At 43.1% G+C, this 10,631-nt stretch overlaps 1 protein-coding gene across 1 annotated transcript in view; it reads left to right on the forward strand.

The window, feature by feature from the left end:
- The window catches only part of KRTCAP2 (keratinocyte associated protein 2), a 49,365-nt gene that overhangs the window by 4,518 nt on the left and 34,216 nt on the right, over nucleotides 1-10,631 (forward strand). The gene's annotated exons all lie outside the window — the stretch shown is intronic.

Here is a 10,631-nt window from a genome sequence, read left to right on the forward strand (position 1 = left end):
GTGGTTTTGGTGCAGCTTCTGGGCTCTTAGTACGCATGCATTATTTAAAGAGCATACCTCCAAAGTGACCCAAAGCAGCTTTATTTTGTCCTGTCTGTATGAAGCCAAGGTTAGTTCTTTTCAAGTTTTCTTATATCAGTTGGTTTAGTCTTTTCAATTAGTTTGTCTTGTCAGTGTTTAAATATCTGTACATGTTGGTGAACGTGTTCATGTTTGTAAATGTTCTATGTATATACAGGAATAAGACTAATAAAAATATATTTTAAAAAAAGAATTAAAGAAATCCACTCAAGAATGGAAATGTTACAGCTAGCTCCAAGAATAGTCAGAAACTAGCCCAGGATCACAGATATGCTGGCCAAGATCCTGCACCATAAAACACAGAATCATAGAATCAGAGTTGGGAGAGACCCTTAGGGCCATTCAGTCCAACCCCCTGCTATGCAGGAATTCACAATCAAAGCACACTCAACAGCAATAAGCCTCTGTTTAAAGACTTCCAAAAAAAGGAGACTCCACCGCTCTCCAAGGGAGTATGTTCCACTGTCGAACAGCTCTTCCTGTCAGGATGTTTCTCCTAATGTTTAGGTGGAATCTCTTACGTATATCACATTGCTACATTTCCTGAGGTTATACCTCACCCCAAACCCACCTTGTAATCTGTCCCCATCCCACCCAAACACTAAATGCCACCATTATAATGGGGCTTGGGTGCAGTGGCGCAGCAGCACAGACCATTCATTTTTCTAATGGAAGGGGAGGTCCGGACCCCAAGACCCCCCCCCCTTGGCTACAACCCTGGTACCATCCACACATGTGGGATTCACACTCTCCCCTCTCCCTCCCAAGCAGTCCCATTCTTTTCCTCATGAACTTGCATCTGTTTGTTGTTTATTTGTTTATTTGTTTATTTTGTAAGCCCCCTCTCAGCCTCAGAGGAAAGTAAAAGCAGACTCCCTCTGAACAAAACTTGCCAAGAAACCCATGGTCTTCAGATTGCCGTAAGTCAGAAATGACTTGAGGACTCACAACAATGAATGCTTGCCTTCATTCCTGGGGTTAAGGAAGAGGTGGGATATATGAATAACTGTAAGAACAGCAACAACAGCTGAACCAGAAAGTTAGGTTTTGTTTTTAATAAAATGAAAGCTGACCTTTTCAAGGTGGCAGATTTCTGTTTTTACTATCATTAAACCAGATCTCTCTCACACACACACAAACACACACACACACATGCTAGGAAAAGCTGAAAAAGTTGAGCTTCTGTCTGTCATGTAGTCGTCATAGGAGCCCCTCCCTGCATGTAAAACCAATGGGCAAACCCAGTTGTCAGATGACATGCCAACTCTTTAATGCGCTTAAGGGAAAGCTAATGTACCGTGCCCAAAGTAAAAGGTGAATTACCTTGAAAACCAATGTCTTTTATTCATACAAACAACATTAGCATCAGTATCATTAGTGGATTAATTCCAAATCAGATTTAGGCAGGAGCTTATAAATAGATCGGTCATTAAACTCCAGAAAGGTTGGTCAGAATCCAGAGAGGAAAAGACAAAGACAAAGTAACCTGCTTTGCAAATTGAGTTGTCGATTCATAAAACAACTATTTAAAAAAAGAAACACTGACAAACCATCTCTGTGTTCAACATAGGAGTGTCAGAAATTTCACTCGCTCAGCAAAGTGGAGATGGCCATTTCGTAGCCCTCAGATGTTGTTCTGAGATGTTGTGCACTGTACCTTCTATCATCCCTTACCCTTCACTTTGCTGGTGGGTACTGCAGTCCAACAACCTCTGGAGAGCTACACCCATCGCTTAGTCAATTTATTTTCTAAGATGTTAATATTAATAATTCTGCAGCTCTGGCCACAACTTGTAGGGGAACTTTTCATAGAATCATACAATCGTAGAGTCTAAAGAGACCTCAAGTGCCATCAGTCCAACCCCATTCTGCCATGCAGGAACTCTCAATCAAAGCATATTCGACAGATGGCCCTCCAGCCTCTGTTTAAAGACGTCCAAAGAAGGAGACTCCACCACTTTCCAAGGGAGTGTCTTCCACTGTCAAACAGCTCTTACTGTCAAGAAGTTCCTCCTAATATTGAGGTGGAATCTCTTTTTCTTGCACCCACTGTTGTGTGTCCTATTCTCTGGAGCAGCAGAAAACAAGCCTGATCCAGTCTCAATATGACACTCCTTCAAATATTTAAACAGGGCTATCATATCATTTCTCAACCGTCTCTTTTCTTAACCATCTCTTTTCCAGGCCTAACACACACAGCTCCCTAAGTTGCTCCTCATAGGGCACGGTTTCCAGATCACGATTTTAATCACCCTCCTTTGGACACCCTCCAGATTGTCAACATCCTTTTCGAATCTGGAGTGTGTCCAGAACTGCGCATGGTATTCCAGGTGAGGTCTGACTAAAGCAGAATAGAATGGCACTATTACTTCCTTGACTATACTTCTATTGATGCAACCTAGAATCACACTGGCCTTTTTAGCTGCTACACTGGGACTCATGTTCAACTTGTGATCTACTGGGACGCCTCAATCCCTTTCAAGTGTAGTCTTGTTCAAGCAGGTGTCCCCTATCCTATATCCTATATCCATGCATTTCATTTTTTTTTTCCTACCTAAGTGCAGTATCTTACTTTTCTCCCTGTTGAAGTTCATTTTGTTAGTTTCGGCCCAGCTTTCTAATCTGTTAAAGTCATTTTGAATTTTGACCTTTTAGTCTGGGGTATTAGCTACTCCTCCTAATTTTGTGTCCATTGCAAACTTGATAAGCATTCCCTCTATTCTTTCATCCAAGTCATTGATAAAGATGTTGAATAGCACTGGGCCCAGGATAGAGCCCTGTGGGACCCCACTAGTCACTTCTCTCCAGGATGAAGAGGAGCCATAAGTAGTGTGTTACATGCTCTGGCCACCACATCTCATTCCTGGCTTACATATTAGGAGAGGGAAAGGGTAAAAATGGCAAAGAGATATGAGGAGAGGAGGAAGGGCAGAGTTGGTACAGATACCACCAGAGAGCTGTAGCCCTTGGCAACACCAAACCCTAATGCCACCCCAATGTTGTCAACATGTCCTTTAAAAAGACACAACGAACGAACAACTATGAAACATTGAAGATTCACATTGGGGTTTCTCGCTGTGTTTGAAATCATGCCCAGGCCCTCTCCTGAAATGAGTGGAGTCCTTCCTTTCCCATAACCATTTAGGCAGAGTCCTTCAGCATCTGATGGGCAAACAATAAAAGCCAAGAAAAATGAGGAAATGAAACTGAATATTTGAATTGGCCACAGAAGTGTCAGCTGTTGTTAGAGAAGAGGGAAAGAAAAATAAAGGTGAGGAGGGAAGGAGATGGAACAAAGCTGGCTGTAAATGTACTTTTTGTGCCTAAAGAGAGTTGGTGAGCTGGATTTGTCCAGTGGCTTATCTGCCACGTCCCCTCCTTGCCATGCTTTTGCCTTCTTGGCCTGAGTGCTGAAGGGCTTGAGGGAGCAGAGTTCAGGAACACTTTTGGATTGGCAGCTCAACCCTAACATTCCTTTGAGAGTTCAAATCCTGACACTTGTGAAGCAGTAGATATGAGGGTGGTCCTGAGCCTGGAACATAGGAATAAAATTCAAAAGGACTTTGATAAACTAAAAAATTGGGCAGAAATTAATAAAATGAAATTCAACAGTGGCAAATACAAAATTCTACATTTAGACCACAAAAACCAAAAGCATATAGGATGGAGGGAGGATATATAATATGCTCTGGTCTCGGTGTTCTGGTGATCAGTCTGGCTGCAACATTCTGGATCAGTTGAAGCTTCCGAACTTGGTACAAAGGTAGCCCCATGTAGAGCGCATTACAGAAATCTAAACCAGAGGTTACCAGTGCATGTACTATTGTTTCAAGGTCTCCCTGAGCCAGGTAGGGACTCAGTTGGCGTATCAGCCAAAGTTGACACCAAGCACTCCTGGCTATCGCCTCCACCTGAGATGTCAATTGTAGAGATGAGTCCAGGAGTACTCCCAAACTGCGAACTTCATCCTTCAGGGGAAGTGTGACCCCATCAAGAATGGGTTGACAAATCTCCTTCCCTGGACCAGGGGCACCTATCGCAAGCACCTCCATTTTCTCTGGATTCAGCTTGAGTTTGTTTTTGCTCATCCAGCCCATTACTGACTCAAGGCAGGCATTCAGAGGAGAGATGCCATTCTTGGTCACTGCAGTCGTTGGAGACATAGAGAAATACATTTGGGTGTCATCAGCATATTGACAGCATATCATGCCTCCAGCTGATCTCTCCCAGCGGCTTGTGTAAATGTTAAAAAGCATGGGGGACAGAATGGCGCCCGGAGGGATGCCAGATGTCAGTTCTCTTTTACAAGAACAACTGTCCCCCAGCATCACCATCTGGAATCTGCCCAAGAGTTAGGAACGAAACACGTGAAAGGGATTTAGGCGTCCCAGTAGACCAAAAGTTCAACATGAGTCCCAATGTAGCAGCTAAACAGGCCAATATGATTCTAGGCTGCATCAATAGAAGTACAGTCAAGGAAGTAATAGTGCCATTTTGTTCCGCTTTGGTCAAACCTCACCTGGAATACTGTGTCCAGTTCTGGGCACAACAATTAAAAAAAGATGTATACAAGCTGGAGCATGTCCAAAGGAGAGTGATCAAAATGATTAAGTTTAAGAGGGGATATGATAGCCCTGTTTAAGTATTCGAGGGGGTGTCATATTGAGGCTTGTTTTCTGCTGTTCCAGAGAAAAGGACACGGAACAATAGATTCAAGCTCCAAGAGAAGAGAGTCCACCTAAACATTAAGAGGGACTTCTTGACAGCAAGAGCTGTTCAATAGTGGAGTATACTCCCTCGAAGAGTGGTGGCGTCTCCTTCAGTGGAGGAGGCTGGATGGCCATCTGCCGGAGATACTTTGACTGAGAGTTCCTGCATGGCAGAATGGGGTTCGACTGGATGGCCCTTGTGGTCTTTTCCAACTCTATGGTTCTATATTTCTGTGCTCCTGAAGGTAAGTAGAGAGAATTGCTTTCTCACCAACCTACATACCTATGCTGGGAACTGGTATGAAATACTCAATTGGTATTTCATGCCCATGTCTGTTGGCATAGCTAACAACTACAAGCAGAAATCAGGAAATGCCTCAAGATCAGCAGCAGAACCAACATCCAGCTCAGGATATGGGAAAGCAGTACAAAAGGACCACCGCCCAGAAATACAACATGGATGTGACCATAGTGGCTTCTGGGAAGTCACCTAGTCGTCTTCTCTCCTTTTTTACAGTAGTCACACTTCTCTGTTTTCACAGGTTCATGCTTCCTTCAGCAGTAAAATGGCTCTGTTCTCCTCTTGATGACGGAGCAGTGAATATTTACAATACCTCTGTAATGTGTTTTTCTGTAACAGAAGATAAATAATGACCAATAGGACAGAAAATTCTCCAGAAGGAAGCCTGGGTTGGGTGTGTAAGAGAACTTGGATTTGTTTTTCAGTTTAATGCAAATTTAGCTCATTTTTCCTCATCTCCAGCCTGTTGTTTTTTTAATTTAAAAAACTCATTAAGTCTTTAAAGAATAGGGATGTTGAACTGTTTTAATTGTACTGTTTTTAAGCACTTTTATCTTTTTAACTACATTTTACTTCGTAAGGAATAATGCATTTTTAAAAACTGTAACAGTTTAATTCTATTTTAACATTCACTTTTCTATGTTTTAATTGCATTATTTTAAATTGTAAGCTGCCTTAGAATCATAGAATCATAGAGTTGGAAGAGACCCCAAGGACCATCCAGTCCAACCCCATTCTGCCATGCAGGAAATCTCAATCAAAGCACCCCCAACAGATAGCCATCCAGCCTCTGCTTAAAGACCTCCAAGGAAGGAGACTCCACTACACTCCGAGGAAGGAGTGTGTTCCACTGTCAAACAGCTCTTATTGTCAGGAGGTTCCTCCTGATGTTGAGGTGGAATCTCTTTTCCTGTAGCTTCCATCCGTTGCTCTGTGTCCTATTCTCTGGAGCAGCAGAAAACAAGCTTGCTCCCTCCTCAATATAACATCCCTTCAAATATTTAAACAGGGCTACCATATCACCTCTTAACCTTCTCTTCTCCAGGCTAAACATCCCCAGCTCACTAAGTCGCCCCTCATAGGGCCTGGGGTATCCAGATACTTCACCATTTTGGTTGCCCTCCCCTGGATATGCTCCATTTTCTCAACATCCTTTTTGAATTGTGGTGCCCAGAACTGGACACAATATTCCAGGTGAGGCCTGACCAAAGCAGAATAGAGGGGCACTATTATTTCCCTAGATCTAGACAGTATACGTCTATTGATGCAGCCTAGAATCACCTTGGTCTTTTTAGCTGCACATCGCACTGTTGACTCATGTTCAACTTATGGTCTACTAGGACTCCTAGATCCCTTTCACATGTAGTCTTGTTAAGCCAGGTGTCCCCCATCCTATATCTATGCATTACATTTTTCTGCCCTAAGTGCAGTTCCTTACATTTCTCCGTGTTAAATTTCATTTTGTTAGCTTTGTCCCAGCTTTCTAATCTATTCAGGTCATTTTGAATTTTGATCCTGTCGTCTGGAGTATTAGCTATTCCTCCTAATTTGGTGCCATCTGCAAATTTGATAAGTATACCCCCAGTTCTGTCATTCAAGTCATTGATAAAGTGTTGAATAGCACTGGGCCCAGGACAGAACCCCGTAGGACCCCACTGTTGCCTGAGGTAACTGGTGGATGAAGAGGAGCCATTGCTGAACACCCTTTGGTTCAAATGGTCAACCAATTACAAATCCACCTAACAAGTACATTGTCTAGCCCACATTTTACTAGCTAGTTTGCCAGAATATCATGGGGGACCTTTTCAAAGACCTTACTGAAATCAAGATATGCTGTGTCAACAGCATTCCCTTCATCTACCAAGCTGGTAATTTTATCAAAGAAAGAGATCAGATTAGTCTGGCATGACTTGTTTCTCTGAAACCCATCTTGACTTTTTGCAATTATGGCATTCTTTTCTAAATGCTGACATGCTCTGTTTCATGATCTGCTTTAGAATCTTTACCTGTATTAATGTCAGACTAACTGAGCGGTAATTGTTTGGCTCCTCTCCCCCCCACCATTTTTTTGGAAGATGTGGACAACATTTGTCCTCCTCCTCTCCAGTCAGACTATAACTCCCATCAGCCATGATCTGTATGACAAGGGTGCTGTAGTCCACTCAAAATTTAGGAATAAGTTACATATTTGGGGGAATAACTAATCCCCAGAATTTAACTTCAGTGCATCTGTTGAGGAGTGGGCCAAGCAGCCAGAGATGCCATTAGCCTGTGCTTGCTCTGCTCACAGACTTATTAACTGCTAGATTTGGTAATGTGTCTACAAGAACCAGGTCTCATCTGCTTTTAACTTAACTGTGCTGGCCAATATAAAACCGAGCCTCAATCCTATCTTTCTACTATCCCAGTTTGGCAAGGGCATTTCTAAATAATCCTGTCATCCCACTTTCTCAGCTGGTTAGAAAATATTCCAGTTTACCTCTCTTCACTCACTTTCTTCCTTCATCCTCAGAATACTTCAATTAGTATAAACTGAATTCATGTAGGCCTTTATCACACGAGCAAAATTTGAATTTATCCCAGGGTCAATGTGAAGGCAATGTGAAGACAATGCACCATCATGGGGTTTCAAGATTGTTTATCACGCAACACCAAATGCAATCGGGAGCCATCTTAAACACAATTGGGGGTCATTCCAGGGTTAGGTAAATTCGGGGGAAAAGAGGATTTATCTAACCCTGGAGTGGCCCTGGAATGACCCCCGATTGTGTTTAAGATGGCTCCTGATTGATTGCCCCTGCATTGCCTTCACATTGACCCTGGGATAACTTCAAATTTTGCTCGTGTGATAAGGGCTGTAGTTTGCACCCAGTTAACTCAGCAGGAGGGAGGAAGGGGGAGAGAGCACAAGCTTGCTGTTTCCAATCATCTCAGGCAAAGTGCTCCAGCTTCTCCTAGTTTGTGTCTTCTTCCTCATTAGTAACTTTTGCCATCTTGACCACTTGCTGGTTTTGCTTGGCCACACATCTCCAGTTTTCAATCTCTGAAATGCTGGAAGGTATGCTGGTGCTTTGAAGACACTTGGAATCATTGACAGCTGGCCACCAGCTAGCAGCAGTTCTGAAGCACCCCGATAGGCTCAGGTAGGACCACTGAACCTGACGTATTTGAGGCGTTGGAATTATTTTTGTCCTTATTTCCTGGTATAGTCTCTATCTAACTCCCCATTCCTTTTCTTCTTCCTGCTTGACTGGATCCAGTTTATTAGAGGGGAGGCAGGGACCTGACAAAGCAAATTAAAACTCTGGTTGCACAATTTTGGAGGATGGAAGCACATTGTACGCACTTAAAGGACACAGAGTCAGAAAGGGGCATGTGATGCAAGCCGGCCTGGGACCCACCCTAGGAATTTGCACACTTGGAGAGAAGAGTCCAGTGGCAGCTGCTCATTCTGGGCTGGTATTGTGAAATGTCATAATCCTGCCAGTGTAGGCTACAAGTGTCTTGAGGTTTTGCAAGGAGCTGTGGAGAAGGAAAGTGCAAATGCTGGCTGGGAACAATGGGAGTTTTAGTCCAACGCATTTGGAGGCACCGAGTGGAAGATAGTTGTTCTGAGGGCATGTTAGTGTTACATGTTTATCTCACCCTTCCTCCCAGATCCTCATAGCACCAATGGCTTCCTGTTCTCTCTTTGCCTTCAAAACAACCCTGTGAGGTCAGCCAGCGAGCTTCACAGGTGGCTCACTCCCAAGTCCCAGTCCAACATTTTAATCTCTATACCAGACTGCTGCATTTTACATAAAAGCCTGGCATTGTCTGCCTAAACACCTGCTTTCTACTTCCTCTGCCCACTTTATGGATTTGTAAAGAGCTACTGTAAACAAAAATGTCATTAAATATTTACAAGGACAAATCTGTAAAACAATGGCCTCTTCCCAAAACTTCTTCCTACTGGAGAAAAAAAAAAAGGAGGGGGGTACCTTAAATTTCTGAGAATGCAACTGGCCATCCAAAGGCTTACCATAATCCAAGTTGGAAGAGACCCCAAGGGCCATCCAGTCCAACCCCATTCTGCCATGCAGGAACTCACAATCAAAGCATCCCCACCGATAGATGGTCATTCAGCCTCTGCTTAAAGACCTCCAAGGAAGGAGACTCCACCACTCTCCATTGAGGGAGTGTTTACCACTGTCAAACAGCTCTGACCACCAAGAAGGTCCTCCTAATGTTGAGGTAGAATCTCTTTTCCTGGAGCTTGCATCCATTGTTCCGTGTTCTAGTTTCTGGAGCTAGATGAAAAGGAGCATGGCTGAATAATAAAACCGTCTCAGGGCTCTTACAGCTTGGTCTAAAAACATGTGAGTTCTCAATATATAGCTCCTCGGGTTTTGTCAGTTGTTGCTTCATATCCATTTGTTCCATTCTTTTTTGGGGGGGCAATTTCTTGTAACTGCATCAAGGTTTTTAAAAGCTGGGGCATCGTTTGGTGGTCCTGTGGTTTGAAGGGGGAATTTTCTCCTCTCTGAATTCTAACAAACTTTTTATAATGCAAAATAGCCATTTCACTGATGCACTTAATTCTAACATTTTGGGCCAGCAGACCCTGCAACAGACACATAAGCCACAATGTTGTGGCTGCATTCTGTCTCCAATACTCATCTGACCACTTTAACATCAAGCCAGACACACAGAGTTCTCTGGTACCGATGCTGCACCAACCAGCAGGGAATCCTGTGGACTCCTTTGCAACATCACTTGCTGGTGGGGCCCAGGATGCAACATCCTTCAGCACACCACTCACAAGTGCCATAGAACACCATTGTGTCGGTGTGTATCTGAAGTTGGGTTTTGTAAGTATTTACGATGGTGGCAGTAGTACCATGATTGTGTAAATGTGGATGGAAAACTAATTGTCTCATTTCTGACATCATGACTAACAGGATGCCTACCTTTTTTGAAAAACAAGAAAGATGCTTTTTTACTCTGCTGTTTTTTGGCATTACAAAAAAAAAACCCTACTTAATACTGGAGAATGTTGCAGCTTGCAGGACAACTGAAACATCAATATTTTTAAAATACCAGGAACTGAAGTTATAAATGACACAATCTTCAGGAACCTAAAATTTGAAAGAGCCTCCATCAGTGTTAAACTGTATTGCGATTAATTGCAGTGTTGCAGTGCCCACTACTGGCTACAGCTCAAACTCCATATACATTGATGATAGTCCTGACCTTTGCCTGTGATGCCTCGAAAGTTTGCATACTGTATTTTTTGCTTTGGAGTTCACCTAGTAAAGGTATCATTGCTTGTGGAATTTGGATTTTGTTGTATTTTTCTGCAAGGTCAACATAGCTACCCCTGAATACTTTCGGCCCCAGAGAAGTGACTCATGCATCATTGTTGTCGCTGCTAAATGCCATCAAGTTGACTTTGACCTATGGAGAACCTATGAATGTCACCATCATCAACAGACCTGCTAAGGTCTTGCAAGGCTTCCTTGATTGAGTCTATCCATCTGCAATGCTGTCTTCCTCTTTTC

Source organism: Sceloporus undulatus, chromosome 9 (assembly GCF_019175285.1).
Source record: "Sceloporus undulatus isolate JIND9_A2432 ecotype Alabama chromosome 9, SceUnd_v1.1, whole genome shotgun sequence".
Classification (NCBI taxonomy): Eukaryota; Metazoa; Chordata; class Lepidosauria; order Squamata; family Phrynosomatidae; genus Sceloporus; species Sceloporus undulatus.